The sequence below is a fragment of the Macrosteles quadrilineatus genome, unplaced genomic scaffold, assembly GCF_028750875.1.
Source record: "Macrosteles quadrilineatus isolate MER2022 unplaced genomic scaffold, UCM_ALF_1.0 Scaffold_1__1_contigs__length_201487025, whole genome shotgun sequence".
Taxonomy (NCBI): Eukaryota; Metazoa; Arthropoda; class Insecta; order Hemiptera; family Cicadellidae; genus Macrosteles; species Macrosteles quadrilineatus.
Window position 1 is genome coordinate 177,949,559 of NW_026542594.1, and position 17,903 is coordinate 177,967,461.

Genomic DNA, 17,903 nt, shown 5'->3' on the forward strand with positions numbered 1-17,903 from the left:
ATCTTCCCAAAAATTTCTCACCCATTCATGGATAGACGATTTAAAAAATATCTTTTTGAATTAGGCTTTTTAACTTCAGCTTACCATTTTAAAATGGTTTGAAAAACGTTTGTTCACTATTGAAATTATTTAAAAAAGACAGTTAATTTAATACTTTACATTTATATTCTACGCAGTTGGTTAGCAATAATTACTAAAGAAACACTATGGTTCCCGCACAGTCAATACGAAGCTTAAATGAACCCTTGTTTGTACATTGTTGTACGGTATTATTCATACATTTTTGCAAATATTATTGTACCATTTAAATGTTTTCAAAATTGTGTTGAAATTTTCATTCTGTTTTCCTTGTAGCATCAAATATAAGTATATTATACGTCAAGTAAACGTTATTTTTATTAAGTAGGTACTGATCTCAATGAAAATTCCCTTTTGTTTTGAATACACCATTTTACAAATAGCTATATTATGCTACCGTATTGCTGCCATTGACGTTTTAGTTTTTGTGCTGTAGTATATGAGCCAAAGGCGAGTAATTTATATACGGTACATTGAGATGAAATGCGGTTAAAAAACGTATAAGTTGATAGTAAATACAAACCAATATGGCAGGAACTTTAAAAAAATAATGCATATTACTGAACGATCATACCAATAAAATTCCCAAATTGGCAAAATACAAAACCCCAATACAAGGCCGGGGCGAGACAAAAGTGGCAACGTTGCAGTCCCGGCCTAGCGGAACAGCTGTTTCACTACGTAATTCACAATGTAGCATATGCGCAATGTTTATGTTTACACGTTTGTTAATTAATTACTAAATTACTGTTATATTACCATGACAATAGCACGGCTGTTTTCACGCACCAACACCGCGGCCTTATTAGAGGAGGTTTTTGTTTATGGGTAGCATATCACTTTTAAACTTACACACTTAATGATTATCTGGGGTTTACACCCTATTTTTAAAAAAAAATATGCTCATATAGCCTACGGTGAAACCGCCACAAATCAAAATAATCTTTCAACTGTACCTCACTCGCTCCCAGGACTAAAGACGGATACATAAATCTAGAGTAACTAGGCTAGTTTGTGGGAACATCATTACTGTATTGGGGATAAAGACAAGTCTCATCTTCAGTCTAAACAACTAGTTCAATGTACGATGTTCAAGGAGAAAACTGTTATCCGCAAATAGTTCTCTCATTTTTTTATTCCGTTAGAGGAGGCTATGCATACTCAACACTCAGCACAACAACACTTAATTGTTTTTAATAGTGGAATTCATTCCATATTCTCCTGCCAGTTTTCATGCTTTTCAACATATTTTAGAAAAACATTAGATATTATCAATAGAGATCAAAACAGGTTATCTAAAATCAATTTAATTACTTTAATTTTAACTGCCCGTTTTAGCACCCAGCTGAGTGGATTTAACGCTCGTTTGGTTGTAGGAGCAGGTTTCCAGTTTGATCCCATAAGCCTTTGGTTCAAAAATGAACCCAGCAGTCCTTGAACATTTGGGCTATTGAAATTATCCAGGCTAAGAAACAGCTGATATTAGTCAGTAACAAAGGTGTCATTGCATCCATTCACCCATTTACACAACCTTGATGTGGCAAAGTCGTAAAAATGATTTACATTAGGTACTACATCTTCATCTCCATCTTTATAACCATACGTATAACTGGAACGCCAACTTCTTTCCAGCAAGGATTCCATGAGCTACGATACGCGATTGAAATACCCTGATATAAACAAAAACAAAAGATTCAATGAAATACAGGCTATACAATGAACGTTATAATAAGTTGTCTCATACAAAGATTTGTCAAACAATATAAAAACTCCATCTAAATATAAAATTTATCTGAGGGAACTTGTCTAATGTTAATTAAGAAAGTCTCTAATGTTGTGTTAGTATTTTTTTTACTCAAAAAGGGAATATCCGAAGATTTCTATTACCCCTTGTAGAGTAAAAAGAATTGTAATAACTGCAATTGGGCAGTGGTGGTCTAGTACTTTTATACTTTCTTATTAAATGGCGACCATACAAAGTAGGTATTTTAAGCCCAAGTATGAATGGAGATGAGTGTAGGATGAGTGGCGCGATCATGTAGTCTTGTTAGTGACTAAGGCCGACATTCCTTAGACACAGCTGTTAATTAATAGCCCATACAATACAGCTAATGGCAACTAAGGGTCCTACAGTTTATAGTGGAATACTGTACTGTTACTGTTCAATGCTGTTCAATGAAATAGCGACCATACAAAGTAGGTATTTTAAGCCCAGTATGAATGGAGATGAGTGTAGGATAAGTGGCGCGATCTTGTAGTCTTGTTAGTGACTAAGGCCGACATTCCTTAGACACAGCTGTTAATTAATAGCCCATACAATACAGCTAATGGCAACTAAGGGACCAACAGTTTAGTAGAATCCGAACCACATTTTTGCCTTGGTTTATACGATTTGGTCTAATTACTCTAATCATCAGGATAGCACTGTGGATAGTCGTAGTTCTCACTAGTGCGGACGTTGATCCACACCAGGGAGTATCACATCCACAGTGCATGCCTATAAATATTCACAAGTACCAGCGGATACACTTTTCTAGAAATACTATCAATTTTTGTCGACCCCAACCAGCCAACACAGAATTTTGTGTTCGCTGAACTCAGTTATCGCAACCAAATCACTGACGTGACATTTAAAGAAAAAGTAAAAGTAACTTGATAGAAAGTCTATGCCGCTCATATTTTTATTTCACTTGTCATATTTACATTCTTCTGCCGTAAGACGGATGACGGACTCATGACTTAAATATTCACTGAGCTAGTAGTTTAGTTTTACCCCCTCCAAGGTTTATCGTGACGTGATATAAGAGTGTACAAGCCAACGAAAGTATGCAGATGTGTGGATTACAGAGAGCTCAAACTAGTTCAGAGCCGCAGATGAGACAAACTGGTCCAAATCTGCTGATCGTCCAATCTCAACCAGTGAAAGCAGCTATCAATAATGGTGTCACTTGTTCAAACGATGCCGCGCCTGCCTTAACTTACCAACATGTGAGCCTGCCTTACTCGCGTACTACGTGAGCCTGGTTATATACTACTGTACTCACAAAGTTTATGCTCCTATCGGTACTGTGCGTGAGTTTTCCCTCTCATTTGAAGAAGTCTGCGAGGAGAGATGAACCATAGATATAGATCTATTAGCACTTTCAACAATGAACCCCTAATGGTCTTTGAAACTAATTCTCCATACTATTTGAAAATATACTAAAGATAGTAGCAGATTTCAAACAGTTAATATAGGCCTAAAGGAAGGAAAGCGCACAAAATAGCCAGAAAGTCTATAACCAAGAGTTGTAGAGAGGTACAGCGATAAATACTGTGATATGAAAGCTGGAGGGTACACCACAGTATCCTCCTTGCAATAAAAGACAGAGAGTTCATCCATAGGGATGAACTCTCTGTCTTTTATTGCAAGGAGGATACTGTGGTGTACCCTCCAGCTTTCATATCACAGTATTTATCGCTGTACCTCTCTACAACTCTTGGTTATAGACTTTCTGGCTATTTTGTGCGCTTTCCTTCCTTTAGGCCTATATTAACTGTTTGAAATCTGCTACTATCTTTAGTATATTTTCAAATAGTATGGAGAATTAGTTTCAAAGACCATTAGGGGTTCATTGTTGAAAGTGCTTCCCACCTTATTGTTGTTGACGTTGTAGGTAATCAAATTCCTGTTCACGAATTCATTAAATTAAGCCTACCTCCGAGCACGTCCAAATTGCTAAGACTAGGTTTTTAGACCAAGGGTCAAAAGGACTAAACACATAATGGACATCTTTCAAACTTTTTGATAACTTCAATGCCTAATTATTTAGCTTGTTGGATAGGATACATATTTGTTTGGAATCCGAAGTTTTATGAACGCCATCCTCTCAATCTGGCTGAATAGATTGTCTATTGAGCTCAGGAACTAATAATCCGTTTCCTGGTCCTTCCTTAAAATTAGAAATGTACAATTACTAACGCCTCGCCTATTATTTAGACATTTAGATGATTGGCGATATGGAAATGACAACGAAAGCTCTTGTTGGCTTATTGTATAGAACAGGCCTCTCAATCAAAACGTCAACTCTGGCATTTCAAATGTCTATATGTCCTGTTATATTGTTCCTTCTTCAAACTACTCATCCATCCAGAATCTTGTATCGTATTGCTTTCATTGTTGACGCACTGTCATATATCATTCTGAGTTCTAATCAGTGGTTCTATGTTCTTTCCAATTCCTCGAACTCTCTCCTCCTTCCTCTTACTGTATTTTTCTCAACTCGTTTTTAAATAACACGTGTCGTTTCTGTTTTCTCTTTCGAGCAGGCCTACATCGTGTGTTCACTACGTCTCTCAACTTAAAAGTTTATTTAATTTGATCTGTTAAAGTTGATTGTCGATTATTTTGCAATACTAAAAATTGATAGGCATGTTTTACGATTTCGGAGATTCTACAGGATGGACTTAGATAAAAGTAGAAACTTGTCTTCCTTACAGGCTGTAGATACGTGATACGTTTTTACTGGGATATTCATATTAACGCACACGAATCGGCAAGGACCTGCACACCCAAAGATTAAAAAAAAAGATAACTGCTTGGCTTATTTCAATTTTAACTAGCGAATTATCCATGTAGGAAATAAGTTTTTAGCGAATTTCCCATATAGGGAATAAGCTATTACCGTAGTACTCATGGTAAGACCTGGACCCGGGACCGATTTTTTTTCCGTTTTGAGGTCCCTAGAGGCCAAACACACCATCCGTTCAAATTCACATATATATATATATATATATATATATGTGTGTGTCCGTTAGCGCGATAACTCGAGCAAAAATGATCCGATTTTGATGAAATTTGGTACAAACGTGTAAACCTACGTTTATTCGAACGAGTTCGCGAACCAGCATGATCGGACCATGGGAACGGGGGTTTATGGGGGCTTTTATGGGGTAAAAATGGGTTTTTCCAATTTTTGACCCAAAAAACATAAAATTTTGCAATTTCTTTCCAAACTATTTTGTAGAGCTTAAAAAAACAAATAATTTAGTATATTGAAGCGTTATAATGCGCCTAATGGTTACGGAGAAAATTCCAAAAAATTGTTAATTTAAAATTCCCATGTTATTCTTATGGAGAATAAGTAAACTGTTGTGGTTTGCTTGTTTATTAACATATTTTGTCCAAATTTGGAAAAATTTTTATTTCTTAGTAACTATTAACATTTTACATAAAAAAACACTTTTACCCTCCCTGTTGCAGCAAACCTAAGTACCTATGTGTTAAACTGATTCTATTTATAGGGAATGAATGTGATATTTTTAAGGAGACATTTTAGTGTAAATCCAATCAGGCAAATGGAAATTTGCTTAGTCTGCAGGTTTGCTGCGGCGGGGGTATTATGATATTTTAATGCCTCATAATATTTTTATACTAAAAAAATGAACCAATGAACTTTACAGGCGAAGGCATATACTTGCACTATAATTATTTGATCGATTATCTTCAAATATACATCGGAATTATGTACTTGTCAGAATATTGAAAATGAAGAGGTTATTTTGTATATCCAAAAATGTGTTGTGTGATTGTTATGTTATTACTTTTAGGCTTTATTTACCTATCGGATGCAAAAGCGTATAAATATTTAAATTTTATATGTTCAATGTTCTTTCTAGATTAGCTTTTGGTGAAGCTCATTATCATTGTTGAATCAAGTGTAAACCACCTTTGCCAACAACAATAGTCGCTATTGAAGTGCCTAATTAGAGATCCGTCTGACTAGTTGTCGCAATTGAACTAAACCAATGTGTGACGTAATTGTACAACCCCTATTGCTTGTTTATGGGTAAATTTCGATCAAATTCGGCAAATCTATTCATTTTATACTGAGCTACCGTATCAACATTTCACTAAAACACTTTATTTTATTTTCTGTCACAGTATAAGTACTCGTTAAATCTATTGTTATTTAAATAGGGAATATAACTGACATATTTAAGGACAAATTTAAGTGGCAATCCAATCTGGCAAATGGAAATTCGGTTGGACTGCATGTGTGCTGTGGCAGGGGTGTTATTAGTTTTTATTGTGGGATAAGTATTACAGTATATAAAAGTTCATCCAGGAAAGAAACGTGGCAAGCGAATGGTAATCGTAAATAAATGTCGCAGGAAGCAGAAAGGATGGAAAGCCGTTTTACACGTCGCTGGATTTCTCCAAACCGCCTCAGGAGGTCTTTCTTTCTTGCATGAAGAGAAATATCAGAGCTATTGCCTTAACTGGTAAAAAGTGAGACTTGTATTTCTAATAACCTTTTCTTAGAACTCCTGAGCCGCAGCAAAAAACAGAATCTAAAGCTAAGTTAATCTTTGTGTTTAATGTGTTTCCTTGATTGTATAAATTCGATGTCGGAAAATGTATGGGCCTACAATTTAATGTTTTATCGTCTTTGTGTTTTATAAATGAAAATCACTTTAAAAACCTATAGATATATTTACACGTGCTGTCCATAGTTACTAGACGGAAATGACGATTTACCTGGCGATTTTGTATGTTGGCAAAATTAATGCCAGATTCCTTTACCAGTCCAAGCTAAAACGGGACCCTGTGTCAAAAAATCTTATAAGAACAATTTTTATTTTCAAAAATTAATAATTCACCACGATCACGTGTGACTGTTCCTATGTGATCGCGAGAGATGTTCACACTATCTCACCATGATAAGTGTATAGAAATCACTACTAAAAAACTGAGGTACTACAATGACGAGGGTATCCTGGGTTAGTTTGGCCTAGGGCCACAATTACCCTAAACTGTACTGGTATTTTAGATAACTGGGTAAAACATCAAGAAATAAAGTAGACATAAACGCACTCCAGGTGAAATTGGAGAAAATATATTGTGTTTATTAATTTAACATATAATTGGTCAACTGGCTCGTCGAGCAAGTTACATAACGGCCAAATAGTAGCCCAACATTAGCATGCTGTAAACAACCTGATCCTTATTTGATTTATTGTGATGACATGTAAGCGAGTATGTTATATCTTGTAAATATTACTTGTCAGTGGGTGATTTTTTTCGGATTGGCGATATAGAAGGATCGGCCAGCAGGTGTACGTCAGAGTGGAGGATGTGAGGTCGTGTCGCAGGAACAGGAAGAGAGAGAGCGTCCTTGAACGTCCTTGACCCATGTCGGTCATTGGTCTTGGACTTGAGAGGGGTTAAATAGAATCCACGATTATGCGGATCTACCATTATGTTTGTGTTTTGCGATCTTGTTTGGAACTCCTAGTTTAATTTATGTAAACAGACTGGTTACGTGATGCTAGTGCTAAAGAGGGCGTTTCTAGTGAAATATTGTGAAAGTTTAAGGGGGGGAGAAGGGCGGTTAGTTTTTTATTCATCTAGGTTTTAAGCCTGGAAATTGTTTTCCACAATACTTTAGGACTTCAGGCTAAATCTAGAGGGGGCTGCAGCATTTTCACTGAGATAAAATAGATTAATTGGTGAATGGTGGGATTAGATCCCGGAACCTTGGAGACCGAAGTCCCGAGCTCTACCACTATAGACTAGGGACGCTCCCCCAGGAGGGGATGTATATTAATGTATATGTATATAAGGTAAGTCAAGAGCTACAGTAATTATTGAAATTGTAAAGTAAATAAACTCGTGACAGTATACATCAGATAAAGATTTTACAATGGCATTTGGAGAGTAATATATATAATGGCAATCCAAGAGCAGATAAAGTGTCGAATATTCAGCAGCAACAAATTATTGACAGATTTTCAAATACCACTGGATGTTATGGCACTCATGCTATGGCTATAGTCATGGCAAAATGTTGCTAAAGCCTCTATAAAATCATTAAGCTAGTTTTCACAAACCAAAGTAAAACAGAATGATAGTTGTTTTACTAATGCAATGTTCGAGGTTTAGTACTTTCATGTCTAGGTGCTAGACATAGAACTCGAAAGTGCTTCATTGCCGCGAAAGTAGTGACATCACAGTACCTGTTCGACATGGGACCATTGCTATACCATGCATAATAACTGCAATGCATCACTATCACTATCACTTCAGTTATTTTGTCACGCTACGGAGCGGCGCACCGCCACTATATACGTGACTTGCTATCTTTCTGTTGTGATTAAGTGGAGGGAGTGAAAATATCTTACTCCCTATGAATTTCTTTTGTGGATTAGAATAGAATAGTAGAATGTATCTTGTATCCAAGGTGGCTAAGAATGCCTAATTTTTCCCCTTCCGAAATTTCGATGATGATTTTCGTAACTATATAAAAAAGTTGTAGTCATAGTTTGGTTCAGTCATAAGGAAACATATAACTTGTTTATGAATGTAAAAACTAATCTCCCTTTTTAATATTAAAACTTATATAAAGCTTATATAAGTTAATTGCATAACAAAAACCCCATTACTGCTGAATAAAAGACCCAGTAAATAAATCTAATTTTATTTTCCATATCCCTTATTTAGTTGTTGTAAAAAATTAACTTATTTTTATGATAATTTAATATGTATAAACTATATCTACAACTTATGTATTACAGGTTTTAAAATATTAGTACAGTCTATCATTGAGCTTGAATTCCTCTTTTATTTTATGTGCTCAACAAAAAAATCTTAATAAAATTACGGGGTTGAATTCATGAAAAAACGCATCACACTATCATAAATCAACCTAACACAATAAATCTATTATTTAATACAAGGAATGTATAAATACCCCCGCCGCAGCAAACCTACAAACTAAGCGAATTTCAACTTGTCTGATTACATATTTACTAAAATACTTCCATAAATAAGACATATTTATTCCCAATTTTTAAATAACATTAGATTTAACGAGTGCTTAGGTTTGCTGCTACGGGGAAGGGAAACAGTGTTTTTTGACCAAATGTCAATAGTATAGGATGAAATAAAGAAGTTTGCCAAATTTAATCAACATATCCATAATCAAGTAAACTACAACAGTTTTCATTTTCTCCATAAGAATAACATGGCATTTTAAATTTGCATTTTTTTGAATTTTCTACGAAAGTATTAGCATTTACCATTGTATTAATAGTCAAAGGTATTAGGCATACAACAATGCTTCAATATACTAAATTATTTTTTTTTAAGCTCTACAAAATGGTTGGGAAAGAAATTCCAAAATTTTATGTTTTTAGGGTCAAAAATTTGAAAAACCCATATTTACCCCATAAAATTCCACATAAACCCCCGTTCCCATGGTCCGATCATGCAGGTTCGCGAACTCGTTCGAATAAATGTAGGTTTACACATTTATACAAAATTTAATCAAAATCGGATAGTTTTTGTTCGAGTTATCGTGCTAACGGAATTATATATATATGAATTTGAACGGATGGTGTTTTTGGCCTCTGGGGACCTCAAAACGAAAAAGTAAATCGGTCCCGGGTCCAAGTCTTACCATGAGACCTACGGTAGTAGCTTATTCCCTATAATGAAATGGAAATTTGCTAAAATGATTGTTATACAAACGCTATTTGTGTAATACTTGGCGAGTGTCCACAAATGGAAAAGAACCATTTTTATACCCTAGTCGTAAAAAAATACTCAAATTGGTCTTATGGTGAAGAAGGGGGAAAGTAATGTTGGGTATGTGTAATCATTATAATACCATTTATGAAACATGCTCCAACATGCATTTAGCTTCATCATTAGCCATCAGGATGATTCCGTTTACGTCGAAGTAGTTTTGTCTTAAAAACGGTTTTAGGACATTAAAGTTAAGTAAACCGTATCAACATAATGAAAATAATTCATTTAATTAAAGTAGGTTACGTTAACCAGATGCGTCCTCAGGTATTTTGACTGAGAAAACTTTATTGGAAAATCAAAATACCTCAATTTAAAAATAAAAAAGGAGATAAACATTCAGCAGACATCAGCGTATCAAGTTTGTTAATATAATAAAACCATCTCATAAAAAAGGTTTCAGATTGTTTAGAGTTATTATGTCAACTTGTAACATTCATTTTAAAGAGGGTGTTATAATAACTAATATGTATGAAGAACTATGTATTTGACCATATACAAATAATCATAAGCAGCCAACATCTTAGCGCAGCAGCATGTTCCATCAACTCGCCTACTAAAAAAGTACGAAAATAAAATAAAATGTAAACAAACAACATAACCTAAAAAATAAGTTCACTTGTTCACTTTCACACAACCTTTGTAGGTTGAAACATAACACAAAACACAACTCTTTTTAATATTACATACAACCATTAACCTTTCCAACATTACAACCTACAAAGTGTTTTGCCTTCTAAAATAATTAAGGAATCGTGAAATTATAAAGTACCAGTTTAATCCACTATCGGATTTTAGGTGAAATAATGGCAGAGGAAGAGGACGAAGTTCAACTGTCTGCTGAAACAATGAAAGCACTTCAAGAATTTTTACAGGAACAAAGTGATAGAGAAATTAAAATTAAAGAGATAACAGAACAACGGGATAAAAATAATGTATCTTCATTGACATTTGGTGAAGACTGGGTAAGCTTTAAGCTTTATTAGTGGGTAATGTACCTTATAAGGCATGTTATTTTTTCTAGCTACAAGTTTACTCAGAACTCTGGTTCTGGTTGTTAGCCAAATTATAAATAAGGGCCTAGGTCTTGCTATAACGGTTGCAAGCTGAGTTACTACTGTAGTTGTTCTTTATCGCTTGAAAATATAGGCAGATTTTGTTACTTTGGTATTATACGGAGGCCAGATAGATTCATCACTACGGTACCTATCTAGCTTTGTGTTTGAAATGAGTATTGACAAACGTTCGATCGAAGCGATTTGGGAGTATCCCTTTCTTTATACGGTGGGTAATAAAAGCTGGGTTAGTTCGAGCTACTACTTCCACCCGGTCACGTCACCTGTCTCGTGTCTCCGAGTACTCGGTATTTTTAATATTAAATGTTTGTCTATCAATGTGCGTTTTCGTGTGTGTTCGTGTTTTATGTAGGTCTACCATTTATTAAATGACGACCTTCATATAGGCTACGAAGGTGAATAACGACGCCTTGTAAGTACAGCCTGAAGATGATTCCATGTGAATTGGAACTACAGTTGCCACAAGCAACATTTTGGATTACTGAATGCAGGTACATAAACCATTATAAATATTCAACCGTAATCCGGAGGCTAACAACTCTTGAAAATGAAATAAAAGCTGCCTGAACATATTCTGATGCTTTCAATGATGCAAGTTCCATGGATTCGAGTGGTGATTGGTTCTTAAATGGTGGACCAACTATTATAGAACACGATTATGCGAACAAAGAACCGTTGGATGGACAAATAATCACCTCTTTTACTAGGCTACTCTAGCAGTCAAAAAAGTCTGAAATATCTAATTTCTCGTCGGTTACTGACGGAGCCCAGCGTACCAACGGGTTATTGCCTTAAAAATTGCAGAAGGTGTCTGAAGGTGTCGGAGACTTGTCAGAAGGTGTTTTGTTGGTGAGCGTCAAACTAGTGGGTTTCCTGCTTTCGTTTACACACTATTTTCCAAACCCACAAACAGAAATTCATTTTACATTTAATAGGCTAGGGTACCTAGGCTATAATGATTGAAAAATTTGATTAAAAGCGTTTAGAAGTGGCGTGTGGTAAATAATAACCCAATAAGTGAGGCCTAGTTTTATATTGAACTAAAACTTAATATTTCATTTGACAAAAGGCCTAGGCCTATATCGATGGTTGTCTGTGCAAATATCTCTAGGCCTACCCCTGATCTCTAATAGCGGCAGGTGACCAATCATAGTGTTCATCTGCTTTTTGTCATAAAATCAATAAAATAATTATGGTCCTATCATTAAAACAATTAAATAGGTAAGTTAACTTAAAATCAGCTACAGCCTGCACCTGTAAAGTTTTGGAATTTTAAACATTTCCTCTAAATTGTCTATTAGTTCTCCAGTGTTTGTTCACAGTTTTTCATTATTATTTAGTAAAACTTAAATTATCGTGTGTAACTTTTTCAAATATGTTCCAGCAACTGAGTCAGTTTTGGTACAGTGATGAAACGGCTATTTCTTTAGCCAAAGTTGCTATATCAGTAGCCACAAGTTCAGGAAGAATCGCTCTCATATCCTGCCCAACTCTTTACAGGCACATCAAGTCTTTAGCGCCAGAAATAAAAGGTAATAATAATAATAATAATAATCTTTATTTGTCATAAGGATACATTAGATCATCGACAAAGTCAAAATCATGATTATACATCAATCGTCAAACAAAACAAAATCAAAACACTTTCAATATTTTGAAAAAAAAACAATAGGGCTTAATAACTAAAATATGTACAAATGACTAAACAAACAACAATATAAGGACCTGATAAAGCAACAGGTTAGCAGCAGGGTTATACAATCGAAGATTTATTTGGCCAGATTTGAACAAATCGTCCAAGCTATAAGAAGGGTTGTCTAATAGCCAATTATAAAACAAGGACTTAAATTTTTCTTGCGGATAAGCATCAATATTGTGTTTTAAAAGGTTATATACTTTAGTTGATAACACTATGTGGCTCTTGCGAGTCTTACTCAGACGATGTGATTCTAACTAGGCACTATTTTTAAATCTGGTATTGTGATTATGATTATTGAATTTTAGGTGATAGGGTTTTTTTAAGATAGCCTATAAAGGGCAAGATCATAATTAAACAAATTTATTACAGTTTGAATCTTAAAATCCTTAAAAAGAGGCTTGCAGTGCTCGTCTGGCTCTGATCCATTCATAGCTCTGATAGCCCCCTTCTGTAGGATTAAAATTTTATTAATTCTTCCACACCCACCCCAGAATATCAATCCATATCTCATTACAGACTGAAAATATGCAAAATAAGCCGATCTCAAATAGTTCTTTGGAATTACATCTTTGAGACGACCAAGAAGAAAAATTACTCGAGATAGTCTAGTAGACAAATAATTTATATGCTCATTCCAGGATAGTTGATTATCAATATGAAGACCCAAAAATTTTGTAGTGACAGCACTATTTTCATTATTTAAGGCAGAATCATGTTTCAATGTAAATTTTATTTCTTGAGTTTTACAGTCATTCAATAGAAAGCCATTGGCATGAAACCATTTGGATGCGTTTAATTTTGTGACTTGGACTAAATTTTGAAGTACAAGTTGGTTATTGTTTTCATGAAAAAAAGTTGTATCATCCGCGTACAGAATAGTTTTAGTATTTATTGCCATTGGAAGGTCATTAATGTAAATTAAAAACAGAAATGGGCCAAGGATTGATCCCTGTGGAACGCCCCAAGTTACTTCCCTTTCTTGTGACTTTTTCCCATTAGAATTAACTAGTTGTTTCCGGTTTTTTAAATAAGATGAAAGAAAACTTAGAGAAGATCCGTTAAACCCATACAGTTCTAACTTTTTAATAAGGTATGTAGGCTAAATAAACTAAATTTTATGACAGATTTTTTTCGTAGGAGGTAATATTTTTTAAACTTAATGGTCTCAGACACAATCATTTATGCTGTTTCCTTGCTTCTCAATAGTTCAAAGTTTTGCTGATTGCTGAGTCTGTGCTATTTAAATGTTTCTAAATTTGCCAACTGCAGTAGGTTCCGATGAATAACAAAACTACGTTATGATCAAGTTTGACACAGAACTTAACCATCGTAGGCTATTATTTTTAGTTCTTGAATGTTCTAATAAGTTTGAGGAGTTATTAGAAATGATATCACCATTAAGAAAGATGAAGGAAAATATACCCAGTAGGCTAGTGATTCCATGCCAAACCAAACTGGAATACTGGAAACATATCTTTGAGGTATGGCAAGTGGAGGCTCCCTAAATTCAGTCCAATACATTTAGAGTGCTGACATATACAATTTCTGTGCGAATCACATGACGCTCAAGGCTGGCTACTAAATATTTTCTAGCCTGCCAGTGCTAGTTGCCGCTACTTTCTGTTTTCACATAGCGATTTGTAGCCGCTACTCTAGTCGCAGTGAGTAGAATCGCCATGTGTGAACAAGCCTTTACACACTAGTTGTTTTTTATTTCTGTTTCATTATGTTAGTATAATATGATTTTTGTTTGTTTTAGTATCCCTATTTGAGTTTGACCAACGTTTTTCCGTTTTCGGAGAAGACTTCTTCCTGTATGATTACCGTTCCCCGCTGGACATTCCGAGAGACTTTGCGTCTCAGTTTGACATTGTTGTTATGGATCCACCTTTCCTGTCAGAGGAGTGTCTTACAAAAACTGCAGTTACTGCAAAGTTCCTCGCAAAAGATAAAATTATTTTATGTACCGGTAAGGATTTTTTTCTTTCTTCATAGGCCACCACCTTCTAGCTGTATCCACCAGTAGTTCAATACAATAATTTGTTTATCTAGTTTTGATTTGGTTTTGATTTGTAATAGTTTTTAGGTTAGAGACACACACAATCCTGTAACATAGCATAGTGTACCTAATGTTCTTGTTAAAAAAATTAAATCAACTATTGTGATGCTATTGAGAGCTTTGGAATGCAGATAATGTTTTGCTCCCCTGAAACTGCTTAATGTGTTTTGAGAGAGATGGATCCATTGCTTAACCCATTGGCGCTAATTTACTAGCGTTACTTGTACGGCCGCTAAAGGCCTGGCGACTGACTTACGAGTGCCGCTCGTGTCACCACTACCACAGAAAACATCATACTACTATAACCCAGAATGCCAACCGCATGGTAAAAAGCATTGAGAGAGCTGGTGGTTTGAGAGAGCTTTGCCTGTCAATCGTAGGCAGCGCGACCAGCGTTGCCATGCACTCAGCATAGCAACGCTGGTGGCGCTGCGTACGATTGACGGGCAAAGCTCTCTCAAACCACTTAATGCTTTTTACCATGCGGTTGGCATTCTGGGTTATAGTAGTATGTTTTCTGTGCCACTACGCAGCTTTTGCCACTAGTTATTTAATTATAATTATTTTCCCCCTTTTGTTTTTTCTTACTTTTATGATGTTTATAAATATCTTGCTTCTTGTTTTGCATAGCCTATTTACTCATTTATTTTTGTGAATAACTTACTTACTTACTTTGATACTTGTATTCTTGATCCTTGACTGACAATGTCAGATAGATCGCGTCATGTCTTTAAAGATGTAAAGACTTTTAAATACTGTAAGTTACTATAATAAAACTAATATTTACAACTACTGGTGGTATGGCGGACGTTTTTACTGTAATGGGAAGAGTGGTATCTCATTTAGCTCCCCCAGCGAATATAGTGGCCTATTCACGAGGGCCTTATGAACCACTTTTTTAAATTCTGTCATGCCCATCTCTCGAACTTTTGACGGCAGCGTGTTGAAGATTTTTATGGCCGACCTAGGGTAGGACTTCAAGGTCCGTTCGAGTCGACAGCGCGGAAGGTCCAAATCCTGAGCTCTTCGAGTGCTGTAATTATGATGATCTTCCCTTTTCATGAAGTCGCTCCTATTTTCCTTCAGGAGTGTGAGCATGTTGTAAACATACTGACTGTACACTGTGAGGATCTTCAGTTCCCTAAAGATAGGCCGGCAATGCTCATAATACCCAGATGATGTAATGACTCTTGAGTGCCATCTTTTGAAGTAAGAGAACATCCCTTGTAGCAGGGGAATGCCCCCACAGTATCAATCCATACATCACGTGACTATGGAAGAGAGCATGATAAACCGTTGTAAGGTATGGCTGAGTTATTAAATCCCTAAGTTTCCTTAGAAGATACAGCACTCTTGAAAGTTTGACACATACCTTGCTTATATGGTGGTTCCATGTGCACCTCGAGTCGACCCAGAAACCCAGTAGTTTGACCGGTTCACCCTCTTCTACCCCTGCACTCAGAGTGCATTCGAGGGATTGGGTTTTATCCTCGTTTACCTTAAACTTGTTTGATACGAACCAGGCCCTTGCTTCCTCCAGTAAGTATTCAGCCTCAATGCGTAGCTCCACCAAGCTCCGACCTCTTGTGATGAGGGTGGTGTCGTCTGCAAAAAGTAATGTACGACCATCAGTGTTGGGGAAGCTACTTTTAAAATGTAGCTAGCTACAACTACTGCTACATTTCCAAAAAAGTAGCTTAGCTACAGCTACAGCTACAGTTCCGAAAAAGTAGCTAGCTACAACTACAGCTACAATGAAATGTAGCTACAGCTACAATTTTAGCTACTTTTCCAAAGACATTACTTTTTATTCCACGCAAATTAGGTAAATGTAAAATTAATTGCAACTAAATTTTTATTGAACAAACATTTTTAAAAAAATGTCAGTATTGTATCTAACCAAGGCCCCACTAGAAAAAACAATTACTTGGAAAACAAATTATTCCTAGATTGTATTTAATTTGTTGGCATTATAAAACTAACATTACAACAACAGAACCAAATAGTTGGGTGTCCCATCATATTTAGTACTTATTTTTAAATATTGCATTATTTTTAAGCATCTTATATGTAAATTTCATCAAGTTCAAAGGACATACAACCAAACTATATTTTAAAAGCTCATTTTATTTATTTAATATAGGCTAGATTCATTTATAGATGTCTTATATCAACAATTAAGACCAATAAAACTGTAAAACGATTATTATTATTTAAAAATACTTTTTTGTGTTACAGAGCCTAGCCTACTGAAATTGGAGTTTATTGCCTTTCTTTACTTTTTAATGTTAAAAACAACATTGCCATAACTTTTAACCATAATTATAAGTTACTTGTACTATGAATAACACTTTTCAATGTCAAGAAATCGTCCTTTATGCTAATTATGCATAGGGTAAATTGTGCTTCAACCTAATTGGTACAGAAAACAGTATTCAGCAACTTATCCTGAAATCGGATTTTAATTTAAACATGTTGAAATTTGTAAAGTAAAAATAACATGTAGGCCTACTTGGCTATGTAACAAGTAGGCTTGTTCTTGCAAGGACTAAGCAGATATATTCCTAATAATTGAACTTGGAACTTTGTATTCGTCTTAAACCATAGCATAGTCTAGGAATAGTCCTATTACAAGAGCTGTTTAGCAGGAGCAAACTATGCTATTTTTTCAATGTAAGTTTCATGATGGAGATTTTTTCGTTACAATTATCATGTAGTCTAGGAATCTTAAATCTCATCAGGTAATTTCCTCTTTATTAATTTAGTAAACCTGTGAAAAATCTTCGTAATCTAACCAAGGGAGGGCTTGTGATGATAAACCACAATCAATAGCTGAAGCAAAGGTTGATAGACCAGCTTTCTCATTATTTTAAGGTTTAGTGTTGGTTTCCATTAAAACCCAAGTTGAAACACTATCGATATAATAAGGAAAATAAATTGATTACTAATTTCCCTGTCAATCACTTGCAAGCATTCAATAGCTTCTCTTGTCACCGGTAACGTTTAAACGTCGTCTGTATCTAGTGATTTTATTTTATCTGACAGTAATCATAGAGTAGTAAATTAAGGAAATGAGAGCCAAAAATGTGAATAACACTCATTTAATGGCCTCCATGTCCACACAACGTTGTAATAGGGAATGAAACGGCTGCAACCAGATGTATGAAGCCAAGAAAGTAGGCCTAATTTTTTTGAAAATCTCAGTTTGAAAGAGGTTGTTTCACGTAAGGTTGAGGTTATGATAAAAATCACTATCTCAAACAATGTTAATGTAGCGAGAAAAGTAGCTAAAATTCCGCTACAACTACTTTGAAAATGTAGCTAGCTACAGCTAAAGCTACAAAATCTTAAAAGTAGCATAGCTACAGCTAACGCTACAAAAAAAGTAGCGCGCTACTGTAGCGTCGCTACTTGTAGCGCGCT